The 21672-nt window shown below is 52.0% G+C and overlaps 1 long non-coding RNA gene across 8 annotated transcripts in view; it reads right to left on the reverse strand.

Annotated features, from left to right (window-relative positions):
- Positions 1-21672, reverse strand: part of LOC112674157 (uncharacterized) — a 29014-nt gene that overhangs the window by 4506 nt on the left and 2836 nt on the right. For 2 of the 8 annotated variants that reach the window (XR_004809058.2, XR_003145268.3), the window contains exons 2-3: positions 14873-14940; positions 14437-14586 (exon numbers count right to left, since the gene is read on the reverse strand). This is a non-coding gene — a long non-coding RNA (uncharacterized LOC112674157). Of the gene's footprint in view, positions 1-12387; positions 12412-12887; positions 12980-13088; positions 14138-14436; positions 14587-14872; positions 14941-21672 lie in introns of those variants that run through there. The other 6 variants (XR_007405579.1, XR_007405578.1, XR_007405576.1 and 3 more) reach the window with 6 other exon arrangements.

Consider the following 21672-nt stretch of genomic DNA (forward strand, 5'->3'; position numbering starts at 1 on the left):
CATCTCCTCTGCTGCCAAGGGTACAGAGGGTACTGTCCAGAGCAACTAGGCTCAGTTCTCTGCTCTGCCTGTCTATACCCCTGCCCTGCCTCTTCTGAGAAGGCTTCCTGAGGCTTCCCTGACTGATTTGTTTCTGGGAGGGGTCTTTCTTCCTGAGCTCTTTTCAGAAAATTCCTTTCTTTCTTTCTTTCTTTCTTTCTTTCTTTCTTTCTTTCTTTCTTTCTCTTTCTTTCTTTCTTTCTTTCTTTCCTTCTTTTTTTCTTTTTTTTTTTTTTTAGAAAATTCCTTTCTTTGCATAGTTCTGCTATGCAGAAGTTTCAGTTAGTGTGTTTTAGTTAATTAACACCTGGCCCTCAACAGCATGATGCGATTCCGAGTTACCATGGTATATTCATGGTGAATGATTACATCAAGTACAAACTTCACTGCTAGCTCTTCAGGCCAAGGATCACCACCCAGGGGGCAGAGGTGCGCCCCTAGTAGGGACCCATCTTGTCCCTTCCTCTGCCTGCTGATGACTGGTTTCTGCACACAGACAGCAAAGTGTGTGGTGGTGCTGCCTCTTTGTCTCCCAGTGGAAAACCCACATGACATTTCAGGAATGTGAGCAACCCCAGGAGGGAATCGGCCCACTAAGATGAAAGTACAGCAAAGAAATGACAACTGACTCCAGCAGTGAAGTTGGCATTGAGCGTGAGTGGAGTTTTTGGAGAAACAGCTGCCCGGGGGGAATGTGGTGCTACTGCTGCTCGAGAAGCTCTCCGTGCACAGCCGGAGGACCTCAGTGGGGACAAACGTGTCAGTAAACGAGGAAAGTATCCGTGACAAGAAGGAGGAACATGTCCCTAAGGAAAAGCAAAAATGTCACATTTTGGAACTCTCAGATGTTTTTCACGATGTTGAAAGCCCTAAGATTCAAAGTCAGAAACTTGTCCACATCGAGAAAGGAATATAATGATTCTCCAAGGCATGGTATCAAAAGGTTTTTGTACCAAGAAATAAAACACTTTAATTCTTACTATTTCTAATGTTTTAAATTACAGTGGACTAAGTAACTATTACTTTACTATTTTTTCACACATTCACGACCAACAGAAAGGGAGTCTTCAATGTGTCGACAAAAATATTTTAAAGGTGATGAAATGATCGTAATTCCCCCCGTTGGCTACGAAGGTTGCCTTGTACGGTTCCAACATGCCGAGGTCATTTTCATGGTCCCAGTACTGCTATGCAAATAGGGAGCTTCTGTACAAGGACAGGACGGCTTGGGTCTCAGCGGGATGGGAAGTCTCACAATCTTGGAATCAGAGACTGACAAATGTGGAGATGCCACATCCCTTGCACAGTGCCCGTGGCAGACATTACCGGTCCGTTGTAGCACTCCACAAAGCACAGAGGTTAAGAAACTTCTGGGCCCAAACCAGACTGGCTGGCTTTGAATCTGGGACCTTTCACTTTCTGGCTGTGTGTCCTGGGGCAGGTGATTTCAGTTACCTGCGCTTCTGTTTCCTTGTCTGCAGCATAGGTATAAATATGTCACCTCACAGAGTTATCATGGGGAAAAACAGATCTATGTAAAGCACTTAGCGTCGTCTGGCGTGCAGTAATGCCACGTGCATGTGAGCTAGCAGCAGCAGCGCAGCCCTGCCAGGTCAGATTCAGCTGCAGAAGCACACGGGGCCGTTGCTACCCATCAGTGGGAGCCGGCAGGGGAGCTGGAACCGCTCGCCCTGTGTTGATCCAACCCGTGCAGAAAAGCAGACAGACCCAGCAAGCTGGAGCACTGAGCCCACAGCCTCTAGAAGCCTTGGGTTTCTCCTATGGTTCAACCATTGTCAACCACACCTCCCCAACGCACTTCACCTCTACTCCAAACACAGGGAAAGGCTGTCGGCCTGGCTTTGGGAGCTGAGGTCAGGGCACCCAAAATGCTCCTGGAGTCTGGGGACATGTTTGAAAGTCTTGAGTCTTCCCACCCAGACAAGTTCTCTGCAGGCGGCGATGAGCTCTGGCTCAGGCCTAATGGCATCACAGTGTCTACCTCTGACAACCTCCGAGTTCGGAGCGGCAGAGGGAGGGAGAAAGAGAAGCTGTTGTCCCATTCTGGGAGGCCTCAGACGTGGGCAGCTTCTGTCTTCCCCTGGGAAGGGCAGATGGTGGTCAGGACTCTCCAACCCACCCTCTACCTTGTGGAGAAGGGGTCTCACCCTGTTCCATGCCGCTTCACAGAGCCTGGTGCTGCCTTTCTGCCTCGGGGAGCACATTTCAGAGTCTGTAGTTGTGCCCTGGCTGGGCAAGCGGAAGGACGTCCAGAGACGATCACATAAGGACTGCAAACTGCCGGGCGGTACAGGGAAGCAGAGTCCAGACACCTCCAACAGAGCTCACTTCAGCCAGACTCACGTGAGCTGGGATGTGAGCCCAGGTCCGGGTGCACCACCTGGGCAGGGTCTTCTCTGCTCCACACCCATGAACAAAGCCACCCAGAGGCCAGCAGCAGATTCAGATTCACTCTGGCTTTTGAGGCAGATGAGGCCAGGAGGCCAGGAAGTCTGCTGGGCAACAGGCAGGTCCCAGGATAAAGAGCAACCACAGCGGCAGTGCCACCAGTTGCTGATTTGGGAGTTTTCTGAGCATTTTAGTCTATTGAGCATGTAGTATGTGCCAGGCACCAAGGGCCTTAAGTGTGTTTTGCCTCCTTAACCATCAAGACAGCACCACGAGATATGTCTTATATTGCTGTCTGGTTTTTTGTTTTAATTTTATTTGTTGGAGCTGTTTTAAATAAGAGAAAACCGACACTCAGATGGGTCTTCGGCATGCCAAGGGCACACAGTCCTGGTGGAAATGGGATGCAAACCCAAGTCATTGTGCTTGAAAATCTTTTCTGTTGCCCTTGTGTGCTATCTGGGGTACTGGCCCCTGTGTCCAGCACCTCTTAAAACCAGATTTAAGGAATGGGCAGGTCTTCATTTGCAGAGAGAGTATTTCAAGTGGTTAGGACAAGCCTGAGAAAAGTCAAGAAGTAGAAGCTGGCATAGCGCTTGGACACTATGCAAGAGCAATAGGATTTGACCAAGTGGTGGACATTAGGATATGCCAGGAAGCATCGCCACTCGTCAGGGTCGTCGGGGGATCACTAGACGGGGTGCTAGGATCAGCTGCTTACTCCCTAAGTAATAAGGAGTCACCGTTGGTTCTTGATGATAAATGATCTTCTTGGAAGGCTCAGTAGCTATCTGTAGGTAGATACAGGTGAGGGCAGATGGAAGGCAGGACGAGGTGCTAGGAGGGACCAGGCAGTGGTATGGGGCTTAGGGGAGCACTGGGAGAAACAGGACAGGTCTGTGGCAAGTTTGCCTGGGCCCTGCTGCCCTTGCAAGGCTGGTTAAGGAGTGGACGTGTGGTCTGAGTGGGCCAGTGAGCCGCCGGGCTCCCGGAAAGCCTCGCGTGCTGTTAGCAAGGGACGCACCGGAGAGGAGGTGGTGATTCTTTGGATGTGCTTGTCCAGAAACCAGAACCGCAATGTCTATTTTATGACCTCTGGGGAGACTAGACTGTCTGAGGGCAAAGCCGGGACCCTGCCCTGGCAGAGGGAGCCAGGGGGAGAGCTGGGTCACGGACAGAGAGGCTGGAGGTGCTGAGAGCATTTGCTCTGGGGGTCATGGCAGGACGCTGGCTTCTAGACACCCAGCTCCAAATCCCGGAGGCCCAGGGTACCTCTTGCCCTCGGCGTCTTCAAGGGTCCTGTGCGTTCCTACCGCAAACTCCCTTTCAACCTGAGCCGGCCTGAGTGGGTTTCTTCTTCTCCAAAATCTGTTCTGTGACTAGAACACCTGCCCCAGACTTGCGTTGCTCACACCACGTCCCCAGCACCCGGGACAGAGCCTGGCACAGGGTAAACAGGCACAGGGTGGTTGGATGAGTGACCGAGTGAATAGTGACATGAGCTGTGGCCTTGAAGACACACAGGAAGGCAGGATCTCCACTGGGCCATTGCCCATCCACCCCCCCAGCACCACAGATGCCTTGACCGCAACAGCCTGACGGCCCCCTCGGCATCCCCAGCTGTGTGCAGGGCTCCAGCGAGCGTGCTGTGGCTGTGGTGCTTCATCGCAGGGGACTGGTGACAGCGGAGATTTCTGGGCCCGTGCCCAGGGTTTCTGATTCCTTCGAGGTTCAGGTTCTGCATTTCCAACAAGTTCCCAGGCGAGGCCGGCGTCGCTGGTCCGGGGACATTGCTTAGCACACCACGGGTCTGGAGGACGTGAGAGCTGGTGTCCCCGAAGGCCCTTGCCATCCCGGCAGGTAGGACAGGGGCGCAGTCGGGCCAGGCGGGCCTGGGCGAGGGGGCACCCCAAAGCCAGTCATGAGATTTGTCCCGTGATGATTAATGCCTGTACTCACCCACCAAGGGTGAGGGTCGGCTGGGCTCAGGGATGGAGGAAAGAAACACGTCCGATGTATGTGAGCCCTTGCTCGGGGGCCTGTAATCTATGGGGACGAGGGCAAATATTGGGCCCCTGAAATGTCCAGGCAGGAGGAGCAGTGGTCACGGTGCTCCTTGCAGGTTCCCACATGTCCCTTGCACTGTGCCTGGGTGCTCGTCCCCCCGGCACTTCGGGGGCCGGCCCAGGGGTCCGGATGGTCTTGTGAGTTTGCACGCCCAGCACGGCCCTTAGCTGGAGACGGTCTGGTCAGGGTTCTGCAAACTTGGGCCTCTCACCCCAGGTCAGGAAAGGCTCATGGGGTGGCTTACCCTCCCGGGGTCCCTGCGGTGGGGTCAGGCCAAAGCCACCCCGGAACCACCTTCCCCGGGCTCGCCTGAAATCACACCTTACTTCTCCTCCCGCCCCAGGCCTGCCGCCCTACGTCCTCCCTGGCCTGCCCTGGCCGCCCGTCCTTAGTAAACCATGTGCCTGCGAACTCTCAGGTCAGGTCCTGCTTCTGGGGAGCCTGACCTAGGACAGATGCCACTGGCAGGAGTTTAGAGGGGGACCCGAGGAGAACGGGGGGATGGCCAGGGAAGGCACCTGCGGAGGGGGGAGGAGGCAGGCGGAGTTGGCATCGTAAGTTCCAGGGTCGGCGGGGTCACTGCCTTGGAGCTGACCGGAGAGCTGTCCACGCAGGCCCGCAGCGGCTTCTCCTTCCCCGGAAAGCAGGCTCTAACCCCAGAGGCGGGAGCAGCACAGGCCCTTGTAGACGTCTTCCATAAGGTCCTTTACGGAGAAAGCGTCAGAGTATTTGGGCTTATAATTTACCTCGGAGTGTTTCCGTGGTTCCCCACGGCCCAGCAGATGCCACGAGGAAAGTTCGAGAGCATCTTGCACGGCGTCCTGCGTGGCCCGCAGGTGGTGTCTGGGGAAAGCAGAGGGCACAGCGTGGGGGCCGGGCGTTGGGGACGGCAGGGCCTTCAGCCAAGCGACGGCCTGGCCTCTCCCTCCCAGTGTCCGTGGGGTAACTGGTAGGAAATCCACCCCGTGCTGCCACGGACGAGAATTACGGGGGGGTGGGGGGGTGGGGGCATAGTCCACAAACTCGACAACGTCCGCCCTCCGTCTTCACGGCTGTAAAGACCCGTTCAGGGCTTGCCTCCCCCCGACGGAGCGGGGGAGCTGCTGCCGGGGCCCGAAGGTGAACCTTTGTGGAAGCTTCTCTGCACAAAAGTGCTCTTGCTTCGGCAAGGCTGCGTTTGCACAACCGGGGCACTTCACTCCTCCGGATGGATCGTTGACTGAATAGTGACCCTCTGGGGAGACGGTTCTACCGCAGGGGCAGGCGAGAAAGGTTGTCTCCATTTCCTCGACGGGCCGACTGCCCGGTATCTCTGTTTCTTCACCTCAAAACCGCCCTGGGATTATTTCCCTTCACAAGTGAGAGAATCAAGGCTCAGGGAGGTTAAGCAACTTCCTCACAGCCACCCAGCGGCTGAGCGGCCGGACTGAAATTCAAAGTGAGACCTTCAAGTGAGTCGAGGGGTAGGGGCCTGTTTCCCTGCCCCACCTCGTGCCCCCACCTCCCCTCACGCACGAGTGCCAGCCCCATGGATTCTGCTCACTTATGATTTTTTGCATTCATGCCAGTGTAGGCTGCGGTATGTTCTCTCTGGTCCTTGGCCGAGGGCAGGGGAGGCTGCACTCTACCCTGTCACACCCATGGGCCTCCTCCAGGATTATCTTTTCTCTAAAAATCTTCCCCCAAATGAAGCCCAACCCCCCAAGCCCTCAAATCCCAGCTGTGTCCATGAGTAATCCCATTCTCGAGTGACCAACGATCCTGCTTTGCCTGGGATGGAGGGGTTTTGTTGCTAAAGCTGGGACAACCCCAAGGAAACCAGGATGCTTGATCCCTTTATTGATTTGGAGGCTACTGACAGAATGTAAGACAGTGGCTTCAAGAAATGTGGGGTCTACTTCTCTCTTATGTAAAAGAAAAAATCCGGGTGCTGGATGGTGGCTCCATAATGTTGTCAGGGGCCTGAGCTCCTTGCTTTCTGTCCTGTCATCCTAAAATCATAGCTCAGTCCTCAAGATCACCTCGCGGTCCCAAGATAGAGGCAGCAGCTCCAGCCATTATATCCACATCCCAGGCAGGGAAGATCCAGGGAAGTGAAAATGTAAAAGGACAAGAACCTGCTGAATTAGCTTCCCTGGAAGCCCTATTTGCGACTTCCCCTCACATCTCATTGGCCAGACCTGTATTATGAGACCATCCCTCATGCTGCAAGAGAAACACCATTTTTTTTTAGCAGGATGTGCTGTTGCCCTGACTAAATCGTGTTTTTGCGTGTTTAGAAGAAACCGGAATACATCTTTGATGTTGAGTGGCCTGTCATCCAGGTTTGCCCAGAACTTTCCTGATTTGGAACCACCAGTCCAGCGTCCCAGGAAATGCTCGGCTCCCGCATCCCCGGGCTTGGTCACCCTGTTGCTAAGCAACCTGCCGTCTCCTGCACACCAGCCTCCTGGCTCCACCACCGCAGCCGCCTTAGGAACACGGCGTTGGATTTGCGTCTAGTACCTTGACATCTGAGCGTAAATCAAACATCAAACAGCCCAGGTGATGCATTAAAAAATAATTTCACCATAGCCCAGGTGCTAAATTACAGCAGTTGAGCTGTAATTATTTGATCCATATCTACCAGGCTGAGAAAACTCTGCCTCAATTAGGAATAAAATTAGATGCTCAAGTTTTCTCTGCAGGCTTCTCTCTTCCCCGGCAAAGCTTCCCAAGTGCCTGTGGTGGTTGCTTTGCATCTAAAACTCTATACTTTGCAGGTTCGTTTACATGATAAGCTAATAGGCTTTTGCAAAATCTCCAGATTTGGAGGAAAGAGGTAGGAATGTGGGGGGCAAAATGTGCCCCCCTCTGAGAGAGCGGGCAGGGCTTGCAAGCAAGCACGAACTCGGCCCACGGTTTCTCCCATGAGCAGCGTCAGAAGTCGCCAGCAAATACCCATCAGGCTAAATTACCCCATTCGGTGTTTTGCATCTTTGCGATTATTCTACACTCAGGTTCCCACTGAGGAACCTCAAGATTCTGGAGGCCAAATAATTTGCTAAGTTCACGCAGCTGGGAAGTGGGGGGGCGGGTGGCTGGGGTCTGAACCCACATCCGGCTGGTTCTAGAGTCCGGTTAATCCAAGCTGCTTCCTGGATTTGGCCAAGCTGCCCCATGGGTTTGTAGGAACAGGAAAAGGAGGAGGTGAGGACGCCCGCTGTGCCCAGATCTGCCCAGCAGCACCTGGAGAGGTGATCAAAAGCGCGGCAGTTTGTAACTCCTGACCATTTATAGGTTCCTCGGTGCATCGGGCCATTTCGAATGCCCCACGTTGTTAGGATAACAAACGTCATCGTGGGTCTCGCTGTTCCCTCGCATTGCTCTGGGTTGCTGGCAGCCAGCCTCCCCGTCACCGCCCGGATTCCCAGGCCCGATTTCACAGATGAGAAGTGGCGAGGCGAGTTTTAGCACCTTCTAAAAGAAGAGACCCGCGGCGACGGGGCCGGCAGAAGGTCCCCAAATCCGAGGCTCCGTCCCCGCAGAGGGGCCTCCTGGAGGCCCAATGCCTGCTTCCGCGCTGGGACCCTCGGCCGGTGCTCCTGGCCGCGCTGGTGGTGAGGCCCCTGCATCTGCTGAGGCCGGCGGACGGCCCCCCGGACCCCTGAGCCCAGCCTGGGTTCCTTGGTCTGTGACTTGGTGACCACAGCCCCCACAGGGCTGGCGGGGTGGGGGGCAGGCACTGACTCAGGTGGGGGCAGCCGAGCGCCTGACACAGGGCCTGGTGTATATAAGGGCTCCGTAGGGCTAAGCCTGAAGAGTAACCATGAGGAGAAGAGAGGAGGAGGAGGAGGAGGAGGAGGAGGAGAGAACCTTCCAGCTTTGATTTTGTTAACCATAAAGCAGGACTAATAGAACATCATTCATAAGATTGTAGCAAAGATCACTTGACAGGACGTGCTCCGTGCTTAGCCTTACGCCCAGCACACGCTCAGCACATACTACGTGGCAGTAAGCCTTAGCTGTTGATACAACCTGTTGAGCTTCAACAAGTTTGGGTACTAAGCTGCCTTCTTTATAGAGTTAGGGTGATAAGGTCCTTGAAGTGAATAGGAAGTGCCCGGTACCAAGTCAGACCTCAGTGCGTAACTATTATTCAAACGGCGGTGTGACAGTCCCTCTGTCTGTGTCTGTGGCCTCAAGGGGGCTGGATGGGGCCAGAGAACCTTCCCAAGAGAGCCAAAGGGGCACTGTGCAGGCTCCCGGGCTCCTCCAGGGCTGGCCTGGGCCCCGGGGCCACGGCTGGCAGCTCTCCCCACTCGCCCAGCGGGCTGTGGTCTTCCAGTCGGACTGCCCTGGTGGCCCAGTGTCACTTTCCATACTCTTATTTCTGTCGCCAAAGGCCAGGGGAGCAGCACGGTGACCAGAGTCCCGGCCAGCCTGGGCGCTGACCCTGGGTGGTCCCGGCGCGCAGGCGGCCATCCGCTGCCCCAGTCTGCTTTGACATCTGCCTTCTGTAGAGCACATGTTGTCACCAGTTGACACTTACACAAGCCAGAAGCGGCCTGGCCCACACTCATCGCCATAATAAACACATGCGGCAGTTTTGAGAGCCGAGCTGTCCCATCCATCAATCGGGCCTGACACCCAGAGACTCCCTGTGGGGAGGAAGGCATGGCTTCAAAGGGCAGAGCCTTGTAGCCAGGTGTGCACAACAGGGACACTGTGTCCTGGGCTGTGGGGGGTGGGCATAGGTGAGTTTGGTGCATGTGCGTGTGTGTGCGTGCACACGTATGTGTACATGTGTGTCCGTTTATATGCACACATTTTATACATGTTTTATGCATGCGTGTGCGTGTGTGGGTGTGTACATGTGTGTACGTATATGTCTGCGTGCGTGTGCGCATGCTTGCCCGCCAAGCACATTAGACCAAGTTCCAAATTCAAACCCTTTCAAGGGCTGGCAGGACTGAGGACATGGAAGCGGGTAGGTAGACAGCCCTTGGAATTGGGGGACAGTGGAGAGTGTGGGGCGTGTGCCACGCAGGAAGCCAGGTCCATCCGAAGGGGGCAGGTGCAGCTCCCGTCTTCCCAACCGCTGCCCCCGCTGGAATGCAGACCCTGGGTTATCAGATCATCCCATTTCTCAAGCGAAGCCAGAAAGTTGGATTTTTCTGTGCAATGTCCTGACTCTTAAGACTCTATTGTCAGCTCATCAAGGAGATTTAAAATGTCTCCTGGATCAAACAAAACACACCCAGGGCTGGAATTTGGCCTGTGGACACCCGGTGTGGTGTATATATTTTCTGTGGTGGAAAAAGGGCTTCCCTACCAGGCTGGGCTGTTCCCAGAAAGCCCTGCATTGACCTGGAGCAGTGGTTCTCCGCGAAGCCACTTTGTGCCCCCGAGGGACTCCTGGCAATGTCTGGAGACCTTTTCAATGATCAAAACTGGGTGTTACTGGCAGCTGAGTGGAGGCCAGGGAGGCTGCTGCGCATCTACACCGCACAAGATAGCCGCCGTCTCCCCATGGTGGAGAGTGATCGGGAGGGGCCCGCCTGCCTCAGTTAGCAGGGCGCGAGACCCCATCTCAGGGTCATGAGTTTGAGCCTCACCTTTGGGTAGAGTCTACTTAAAAAAAAAAAAAAAAAAAGAACGCTCTGGCTCCAGGTGTCAGTAGTGAGAAACCTGAAGTAGAATCATCCCGAAACCAATTTGGGAAGGCCAGCTGCAAGCTGTCCAAAGTCCTGACCCTTGAGCAACGGCCTTCAGGGCTCAGCTACGTGGCCCCATTGAAAAGGCCACCCGCAGAACCCTCTCACCCGGGTTTCTGGCTGAGAGGCCACCTGCGTGTGTCTTGCCAACGCGCCAGCCTTCCGGCGAGGGTTTCACCTGCCTGCGATCACCAAACCTCCCACAACCCCACCAGAAATACCACTGTTGTCCTCATTCCACAGGTGAGACCAAGACAGAGTGCCCTGCCCGCCCCCCCCACACACACACACTGGCACCAGGGCTTTGGCAGACCCTGGATATGACTCGGGCGATCTGGCTCCCGAACCCGCCCCCTAATGACAGGGCTACACCGTGAGAAAATACGGGCTGAAATTATTCTGCGTTCTCTTGCACACCTGAGAGCTTGGATTCTGACTGCCTTCTCCTCCGGGAGCAACCTCTGCCTGGGAAGCTCCTCCTCGTGTGTCCAGGCTGCAGACTCCAGGAAGCACCCCCCACCCCACCCCCACCCTCACCCCATCCCCGGCAGTTGAGTTGAGTCAGGCCCTGACCCTGGGCTCCTTTCCACCACCTGGGTATTTCCCCCGCCACAGCTCGTCTCCCCTTCCCCGGGCCTGCTTCAGTTTCTGTTTTAATATCTAAGGAGCGTTTTGTCGTGGCTCTGCCAACGCCTGGCATGTACTTGGCACCGGCCAGGGATTTGTTGAATGCACAGATCTGTGAATGGTGGGTGTTTCCTTGCTCCCCATCTTAGCTCCATTTCTGCGCCGCGGAGTACAGTGCTGAGTCTTTACGATGAGCCAGGCACTGTTCTCTAAGCACTTGACGTGTACGAACTTGCTGAATGCTTGCAACAGCCTCGTGAGGTAGGTATTAACACTGTCCTCATTTATCCTTGTTTACTCATCAGGCGAAGAGAAGTTGAGGCACGTGGCCGAAGTCACACAGTTCAAAAGTGACAGGAACCTCCCCGGTGGCCGCTGTGACTACACTGACGTTCTGCAGGTCTGAGGACAGAGCTGAGTTCTCTGCTTGTCCTGACTCTGTGGTCCTCAGGGAAGGGCTTAGTGAGCACTTATTAAGTGACTCAGGACAGGCTCAGGATCAAACAGTCATTTCACTGAACATCTATAGTGTGGAAGGCAGTGAACTGGATGAAGTGTCTCTTTGCCATTTGCATTTCTTGTCTAGTCACCTGTTAGTATCCTATTCGTATATTTGGCCCTTTTTTTCTTATTGAATAGCAATTACTCTTTATATGTTAAGGTTCCACACTGTAGGTCACATTTTTCATATTTTTCTTAATTTTACCAATTTTGTTACCCTCAACTTGTTTATTTTAGTTGCCGTTCAGAGTTTTTTCTTTTAATTTTTAGGCCCTCAACACTGTTCTTTATCGTTTCAATCTTCAGTGCCATACCTCAAAAGATTCTTTCCATCCCTAAGATTATAAGATACTCATTCAGGTCTACTTTCCCAGTCCTTGAATTCCATGATGTCGTTAACTTATTTGCTTATTTAATTACTTAACATTTTAATCCTTGGTCCACCAGGAATAAATTTTAGCACATGCTGTGCGGCAGGAATCTCACCTTATTTTTGTCACTCGGTCCACTTCCACATTCTCAATAAAAGCTCATGGAGAGAAACTTTGACTAAAATAGGCAGCCACAACATTTATAGGGTTTTCTTGAGCAGCTCAGCTTGTAAACCACTTCATTTTTCAGCTGCTTAAAATCTATATACATATTTATAACATAAAATTTGTAAAATACATACACATTACAAATCTGTATGTATATATGTACATATACCATTCTGTCATATGTGGTCACATAACACTCGGGATTCTTGAAAGATGAATTTTCTTAGGCATTTACATGAAGGGGGTACAGTCATGCAGGCCCATTATTTGCCCATCCCACAGCCATCACTGTACCGACCCTCTCCCTTCCCAGATGTAAACCACCTCTTTGTTCACATGACTGGCAGAGATCCCTTGATACATACCAATTAAAACCAGTTTTAGGGGGCAGCTGGGTGGCTCAGTGTTTGAGCATCTGCCTTCAGCTCAGAGAGTGATCCCAGGGTCCTGGGATCGAGTCCTGCACTGGGCTCCCCATGGGGAGCTTGCTTCTCCCTCTGCCTGTGTCTCTGCCTCTCTCTTTCTGTGCGTCTCTGATGAATAAATAAATAAAATCTTAAAAAAAAAAAAAAGCTTTAGTGATCTGACTGGCACAGGTGAATGAGATTGGTCATTCCAGAGGGAATAGGGCCACTGGGACCCCCGCTGCTGTGAGTGTGGAAGTGGGATGATAGGATAGTGCCCGAGGGCTGTGTGAGAACCACACTGCTTCTGGGTGCCGGTCATTGTGCTGTGGGCTCTGCATTCATGCTGTAGATCCCACCACTGCCTGAAGAGGTGACAACCATTATTAGGTCCAATCCACAGAGAAGGACACTACGGTTCAACAAGACGGTGTAACTGCCAAGGTCAAACACCTACTGAGACTTAATCAGGCTGCCTGTTGAGCTGCCCTGCAGCCTTGTAAAAGTTCGCAGCAAAAGCCTTCGAGGCACGTTTGCTCATCAACCCAACAATTCCTAGCCTAGGAGTGTGTGCCTGGGAAAGACTTAACGGATGAGCAAACAGGTCTGGGATAAGAGTATTTATCAGAGGGTATAGGGTACATATCAGAAGGTTCACATAAGATGAACAGGTGAGATCACACAGGTCCTTGTACATCTGTGGGAGGAAAGCCATAGGATAAGTTGTGGGTCAACTGCATTGTGGTGTCCCCTTCTCCAATAGGACCACCTTCGGGACAATGCAACTCTTGTGAGTTGAGTGGTACCTTCCAGAAGATACATCCGTCTGGAGCCTCAGAATGGGACCTGGTTTGGAGGGGTCTTTGCAGATGGTATTATGGTAAGGATCCCGAGATGAGATCATCCTCAAGACAGAAGAGGAGAAAAGACAGAGAAACACCCAGGGAGGAGGCCGGGTAGGGATGGAGGTGGAGAGTGGAGCCATGTGTCTCCAAGTCGGGGAGCCAGGGACCACCAGAAGCCAGAGCGAGGCATGTGCCTGAGTTCCCCTCAGAGCCTCTAGAAAGAGCCAATCCTGCCAACACCTTGATTTTGAACTTCTGGTCTCCAGAACCGTGAGAGAATAAACGTCCGTTGTTTTAAGCCACCCACTATGTGGCGGTTTATTGGGGCGGCCTCAGGAGATGAATACAGCTTACTTCTGCTCCCCCGGGCCCAGTTTTCTCCTCTGTGAAGTGGGGATTCTAGCCCAAAATACACCAGGTTGTGGTGGGGATTAAATGAAACAACAAATGCAAGCACTCGGCTGGGCACCTGCCACCTGGTAAGTGCTCCGTGAATGTTAACTCTCTTTACTTTTTTTTAAATCTGAAATGTATCCCCAGGGGTGCTGAGTCAGAATCAAAACTGAGGCCAAAACACATTGTTCAGGTTCTGTGCACAAAGATATTCACGGGCCATTGGTCCTAGAACAACGACAAAAATGTGGGAACGAGCCCATATTCCCCCAAAAGGGCAGAGTCACGCACGCTGGGGAGTGAGAGAGTGTGGGGAGGAGGGCTGCGTGGTCACTGAAGGACACTCAGGAGATGTCTTGATAAGTATGAAAACATTCTCAGTGCTGAGGCTGAGTAGCTAAAGGAAGGATACAAAATTGTACGTGCAGGGTGCCCCGGGGGCCCAGTCCCTTAAGCATCCAACTCTTGATCTCAGCTGAGGTCTTGATCTCAGGGTCATGAGTTCGAGCCCCGCTCTGCGTCAGGCTCCACGCTGGGTGTGGAGCCTACTTAAATTAAAAAAAAAATCATATGGGCAGAATGGTCACAATTGTGTAGAAATAAATGTAGGGAAAAGGCTGAAAGAAAACATCAAGAAACAGTCATAGGAAAAGCAACTTAAACCCGTAAATAGGGATGCCTAGGCGACTCAGTGATTAAGCATCTGCCTCTGGCTCGGGGTGTGATCCCAAGGTCCTGGGATCGAATCCCGCATCAGGCTCCCCACAGGGAGCCTGCTTCTCCCTCTGCCTGTGTCTCTGCCTCTCTCTCTGGGTCTGTCATGAATAAATAAATAAAATCTTAAAAAAAATAAAACATAAATACAGGAAAGGGAGGGGAAGGGGGAGGAGAGCGGGAGGGAGGGCAGGCCACTCACCGGGGTGATGTGACTCCATGTGCGTAGCAGTTAATACCCTCCAGAATATTTGCATCCTTTATCTCCGCGTCAGATACCTTCTCGAAAATGTTTAAGGTCTCTCCTCCACTCTGGAGCCATGCTCTGGCTTTGTGCTCACGGGCTCAATCCCTATTGGAATCAGTTTGCCAATTTAAAAACATGCGGATGATAAGAGCACCTGCCTCACTGCGCTGTGGATAAGACCTCTGTACCGGGCTCAGAACTTGGCAGCTCTCGCTAAACTCAGGCTGCCACTCGCACTTATGGGACAGGAGCCCAGGGGACGTCTCCACCGAGACCAGCTGCTCTGGGGCCGCCTTCCCAAGGTGGGGGGCAGTGCTGGGGACCCTGGCCGACCCCCAGGACAGGAAGGCGGCTGGGAAGGCGGGAGGGGATGCCCAGCCAGCGTTCTTACCGGAGGGGGGGGGGGCAGCCCCCTTTCATCTCAGCACAAAACGACTTCCTGGTTCAAAGACCAAAAGCCTTTAAAAAAAGAAGAAGAGAAAAGGGTTTGTGGACATCAAATATCAAATACTGTTTTAGAAACGCTGTTTTGATGATTTAAACATAAGCAAATCCAAACCATATGGATTACATTTCTCCTGAAGGGTTTAAAAATTAAGGTGGGAGGGGGAAGAAAAGGGAGTTGTCTCGGGCCAAGTGCGTGTTGCTTTTTGCCAATCTCCAGAATCTTCGGGCAATAATTGGAGACATGTCCTCACACCCCAACCAGTGCTAAGCTGTGCCTTGTTTTTCTTTTTTTTTTTTAAATTGCTGTTATGACTCACTGTTGAGTTGGTGATTATTTTTATCCAGTTAATGAAGGTAATCTATAAATTACCACTGACCCAGATTCATGATTTAATAAGATTTAAATTACACACCCAAGCTCGCCCCGAAGAAGGGGGCTGGAGCCTCTTTCTGAATGGAACACATGCATCCGCCTGTTCTCAGAGGGCCCGAAGCTCAGATGTCCTACGACCGCCTCCCCTTCCCTTCCCCTCTCCCGTCTGAGCTCGTAGCCTGTCCAGTGTGACATTTGGGGCCACCTGGTCGGTTTCCAGGCCCTGTGACTGCACGTGCTCCGCGGGTGCTGGCCTTGGGCTCAGAAAGAACCCCGAGGGGGGACCCCGAAGGCAACCACCTCGCTCCCGCATCTGTCATGTTTGTGTGCCCTCAGCTGACCCCCGGCCCCTCTCTGGGCCTGTTTCTCCTTGTAGACATGAGACAGTATTGGTCTCTAAGGGGTTTCTTTTTCTTTTTCTTTTTTTTTTTTTTGTTCTTGTTTTAGAAAGAAAGAGAGAGAGAGAGAGAGAGTGAGCAAGTGGGAACAGGCAGGGGAGAGGCAGAAAGAGAGAATCTTAAGCAGGCTCCATGCCCAGTGCAGAGCCTGACACGGGGCTGGATCCCCCGACCCTGAGATCCTGACCTGGACACGTAACTGACTGAGCCACCCAGGCGCCTGGTCTTTTTTTTTTTTTTTAAAGATTTTATTTATTTATTCATGAGACACACACACACACACACACACACACACACACAGAGGCAGAGACACAGGCAGAGGGAGAAGCAGGCTCTATGCAGGGAGCCTGACGTGGGACTCGATCCCGGGTCTCCAGGATCAGGCCCTGGGTTCAAGGTGGTGCTAAACCGCTGAGCCACCCGGACTGCCCAAGGTGCCTGGTCTTTAAGGGATTTCTCAGCACTGGTGTTCCCAAAGTGGACCCCGTGGAACCCGGGTCCTTGGAATGCTCTGTGGAAAGGAGCTCCATCCTCAAGCATGTCTGGGCAGGGCTGTTGTCCGACTGGTCCATTCACTACACCACACGTCAGCAGGTTCAAGGTCCAAGTCAAGGTTACCGCTGCCTCTCACCCTACAAAGGCCACAGCCTCCAGGAAGCCCTCCTGGTTTTAAGTCAGGTCAGGTCTTGCCCCTGCCTGTCTGGCTCCTCCAAGGCCTCCAGTGGCCCTTAAACTGCAAGTGAACTGGTGAGTTTGCACGAGCCTGGGGGTCTGAACCCAGAACCAGCTTCGTGGACAGACAACCCAGTCAGTAACACAGGCCCGCGCTCAGAAAAACCCTGCACCTAATTTAAACACTGTCATCTCTGTCTTGAAATTCTTAGTAAGTTTACCCACTGGGTCTGCCTTTTAATTTTGCTCTGGATCATTTGACTCACCCAGACTCGCCTCCTGCCTGACCTCACCCTCATTCTCTCCCTCCTGGCCGCTCCTGGGCTCCTGGGCCTTCCTTCTGCTCCTCTACTTCTGTTCTCCCGCTCTGCCTGGAGGACGGCCCACGGCGCCACCCCTTTGCTCTAACTGGACAGGATCGTCATCCCTCGGGCCTCAGCTCACATAGCAGTTCCTGGAGGGGGGAGCTCTTCTACCCTAGGCTATACCCATGAAGGCCCCCAAGGCCGCCGCCCGCCTCCCCATGCCATTCCCTCTTTGGGACTATTCGGAATCGCCTAGTTGGCCTCATAAGTGAAAGGAAGATGGGGCCTTTCTACCTGTCGCTGATGCAGAATGAGAACCTGCCAGAAGGGAGGGGCTCGTCTGGTAATGCAACTCTGTGTGTCCCACTCCCCAGCTCAGGAACAGATGCCCCCCCTTCTGACCTTACCTGGGGAAGCCCCACCCCACCTCTGTGACCAGCATCCTCCACCCTCCCACCTGCCAGGTCCCCAGCTCTCTGCTCTCGGGTTCCTTCCCTCTCCCCCTCCCTCCCTACCCACACCCAGCCCTCTGCACCCCCAGGATCCTCTAGGTCTCACTTGTATCAGGCCAGCCTTCAAGAGGCTTCCAACTCTGACCTGGTTCGGATCATCATGGCTTCATGTTACTCCCTCTCTGGGCCCAGCGGTGGCGGGGGGCGGGGGGGGGGGGGAGGGGGTGTGTGCTGATGGGGTAGGGGGGGGACTTTCACTAGTGCCCCCAAGGGTGGGGCAGCCACCCTTAGCGGGGAGGAATACAATGGAGCTGCTACACACAGATGCTTTTTTTTCAAACAATTATCTGCGTCTTAATGGGCAAGGCTAAATTCGTTAACGTTCCTGGCGTGGGTTCAGATGAACTCTATTAAGAAGTGAAGGGGGCAGATCCCCAGGCTGCGCGTAGATCACAGAAGGGGTTTCCAGGAGAACAGAAATGAGGAGATGCCCCTTTATCCCCACGTGGGAAGCCCCTCGGCTGAAGGCTGGAGAGCCTGCCCAGCGTGGCGGGGGGAGGCAGGTGGGTGCTAGTTTCCAGCCAGCGCTCTGGGGACTGTGACTTTCAGCAAGGAAGGGGACCAACCTGTCCCGGTTTGGCTGAGAGTCTCCTGCCCATTTCTGCACTGGAGGTCCTGTGACCTGGGAACCCCTTTCGTTCCAAGCAAACTCCCAAACAGGCCCAAACAAGCTTCATCCTTGAGTATTTGACTTTCCCTACGCCCCCTTTGCCACCGGCAGCTCCCCTTCCCTCTTGAGGAGCTGGCTTTAGCCCCATCTCTGCATCCATCTGCTTCCTCTGTCCCCTGCAGAAACCTCCCTGTGTCCCACCTCCTGCAGGTGCCCCAGGCTGGGCTGTCCCCAGGAGGCCAGAGGAGAAATCAGGGCTCATCCCAGGTGGTCATTAGGTCTTTGCCTTTCACAGCTGAACCTGAAAGTGTCCCAATTCTGGGGCATCTGGGTGGCTCAGTCCGTCAAGCCTCTGCCTTCAGCTCAGGTCATGGTCCCAATGTCCTGGGATCGAGCCCCGTGTCGGGCTCCGTACTCAACGGGGCACCTTCTTCTCCCTCTCCCCTTCCCCCCTTCATGTTCTCTCTCCCTATCTTTCTCTCTTAAATCAATAAAATCTTTTATTAAAAAATCCCCATTCTAACCTCATTGCTTATGAAAAAAAGGAGACTAACCCCCTGGGACCCAGCCGGGGACAAGTTTGTATGTCGTGTCTTTCTGTCTCGTGTTGGCAGAAGCAGTCTTTGGAGGATTCTGGGACAGCCGGAGGAGGGGACGGACTTATGTTAACAAACAACTTTTTTGTTTTTTCTTTTTAACAAGTAACACGTTCATGGTAGTCAGTTTAGGAAATGCAGATAATCAGAAAGAAAAAAAATCAATGCTACTCATAGGCCACCTCCTAGACATGACCGGAGGCCTCTGGGGTCTCTCGTTGGACCGGACTCGAGAGCCCAGAAGTGGGGGGATGAATCCCAGCTCACCATTTCACCATTTCAGCTGCACATTGGTGGCTTTGACCCAGGAATCTTGGCAGTTGTTCCTGGTTCGGGGGCCGAAGGAGAGGTGAGGTGTGAAGAGAATGAGCTTTCGTTTTTGTTTCTGATTTTGAGAACTTGGATCAGATTAATGAGTAGTGGTAAAATGCGGCTTACTTGATCCTCCCCCACCAAACGGATTGTCATTTTTGATGTTTTTTTCAAGAGTACGAACTTGTTTTCCAGGAAATTGGCATTCTGGAGGTCAAATTGTGAATATTTTAATTTTAATGTTTTTTTTTTTACAAAATTCATTTTTATTTCCTTTACAATGTGGTTTCTCAACCTCAGCAATCTTGACGTGTGGGCCAGATAGTTCTTTGCTATGGGGTGGTCCTGAGCACTGCAGGTTGCCCAACGCCCTCCTTGGCCTTCACCCATTAGATGCCAGCCGAAATCTCTGGCACCCCAACCCCTGACGATGACAGCCAAAAATCGTCTACAGATGAGTGTCCTTGGGGAACAAAATCACTAGCTGTAGAGGAACCAAACCACTAGAAAGTTCTAGAAAGTTCTCAGAAGCAGCATCTTGTATCTCCCCAAGCATCCACAGAGCCCAAACTACAGTTTATGATACGGAATTATATGTGATGGCATTTTTTTAACAGTTCCAGCTTAAGAAAATCGTTAATTAAGCAAGAGGACTAGCAATAATAGTACAGCTGATGTTCCATTCCATGTGGTTGGAGTTTGTGTGTACGTCCTGACATTTTAACATCCATGGCATTTAATTACAATTAGCCTTGCATTACCTTTGCTCTTGTGTTACTAATTTTATTTAATAAAAAAGGGGGTTTTGGGGAAATTTAAGCTTTTTATTCTTTTTTTTTTTTAACCACCAGTTTCCTGACTGAGGGATACTATTCCATATCAGATATAAAGAGAGCTTTCCCAACAGACTCGAGAAACGGTTGTTGATGAATAGAGAAAGCTCTTGACGAATTGCCGCAGCCCGTCACAGATAGGGATACCCTGCAGGGAACAATGACTGCCTTTGAGACGGTTCAGAAATAGGTATTTTATTCATCGAATGACTAACTGATTTTAATGAAAGTATGCCATGTTCAGAGAGTTTATTGTGGGACAATTTCTAATTTCCTACAAATAAAGAAGTGACCTTTGAAGAACGAGGAAGTTTTTTGTTCTCAGATTCGTCTGGGAAAAATCCATAAGTGAGAGGACATTTAATGCAATTGGACAAATAAGATTTGTCTTGCAGAATCTCATTTGGCCAAACGTAATAAGTCATCTTGAGAAAAAGCCTTATTTAGTATAGCGTGTACATGTGCGTGCGTGCACACGCTTTCATGTGCAAAACAGAGACGTGGGTTATTTCATTAATTACGTCCTGCTTTTTCTCCAGAAACAAAATTGAGGTGAGGATCCGCAAAGTTTCTTTGACTATGTCACCAGAGGAAATCAATCTGCCTGTCTAGGAAGGGAAAAACGAATGCGTTCATCACCTTCCTTCTCCAATCACATAAGTCATGCATTATAAAAATAGCACGTGTCTTACAGAGCGCAGAAAAGTATACATAAATCAAGATCATACCTAAAATCTGTCACCCAAGACAATGACTATAAAAAGGTTGGTGTATTTCCTGCTAGTCTCTTTATTTTTGACTTGAGGGTATGTGCACATTTTTAACCGAATGAAGACCATACTTTCTCAGAGTTTTCAGTTCCGTTTCACTTTCTGTTGTATCCTGAGCATTTCCCCCCAGAAAATACAATTTGCAGGGAAAAGTCACTGCCAGTGACGGGAGCACACAAACAGGCTGCTGTGGATGGTTGTTGGAGTTGTGTAATGCCCCAGCCTGGGGGCTACGATGTAAATGGTCCTGCCTGGAAGAAGATACTGCTAATCCTAGACACTTTCACAATGTACCTATGTACATACTGGTTGCTCCCAGGGGATGTGAGAGCGGGATTGACCGCTAAATGGAATTTACAGGGCAAGCAAAGTATTCTAAATGGGGCTGGGGAGGTGTCTGCACAATTGTCCAAATGCACTAAATAAAGCTCATTGAACAACACACTTATAATAGATGAATTTCATGGCATCTTAATTATACCTCAATAAAACTTTTTAAAATTTTTTGGTGGTAGTGGGAGGTGAGCACAAAATCCATCTCCCCTGACAATCAAGAGTCAGGAGGTGGGCACTACTGTTACCATTCCCACTTCACAGACCTGAGAGCCAAGGCTCAGAGAGGGCCCCGTCACTTCCTGAAGGTCACCTCCCTGCCCTGGAGCCGGTACCCACTAGGCTGGACTTGCTGTCACTCGAGCGGCTTCTTCACAGTCTGCAGGCCCGGAGCCCTGACATTTGGGGCAGCCCCTCCCTGCTTCCTGTATTCGGAGTCTGTTGTCTGCCAATCAGTCCAGTCCTGCTCTGCTTCCCAGCCTGGGTGGCAAACACCCAAGCTGACAGAGTGGGTTGAGCAATGGAAAAGCAGGGAGAGTCCCCCCACCCCCCACCCCCACCCCACTTCACGGCCCTTGATCTAAAGCACTATGATGAGAGCCGCTTAGCGCCAAGAGCGCCACCCCCATCGGGTTGCGCCTTTCCCCAGTGTGCATCTTGGATGAGTTTGATTTATTGCCCGTGTTTGAAGGGCTCCTAAAACAATGCGGAGCTTCTGGTGGCCTGTCTGAAAACATGCTCACACACAGTCACCAAACCCAACTCTGAATCACCCTCCAGAGCTGTAGAGGGATCTTCAAAGTCCTGTCCTCTGGGTTTCCAGCAAGACACGATTGTGGGTTGGGAATGAGTGCGGAAAAATTGACTGATTGTTATTTTCGAATGTGGCAATGGTTTTGAGGACAGTTTCATCATAAAGAGCCCCTTTTGTATTTTTATTTTCATTGTGTTGTCATTCCATGGGGGCTCATGGGAAGTCAGGCTTCTGACATCCTCAGGAGAGGCTGTGAGAACCCAGGGCTGGCAGGCT

The sequence above is a fragment of the Canis lupus genome, chromosome 24, assembly GCF_003254725.2.
Source record: "Canis lupus dingo isolate Sandy chromosome 24, ASM325472v2, whole genome shotgun sequence".
Taxonomy (NCBI): Eukaryota; Metazoa; Chordata; class Mammalia; order Carnivora; family Canidae; genus Canis; species Canis lupus.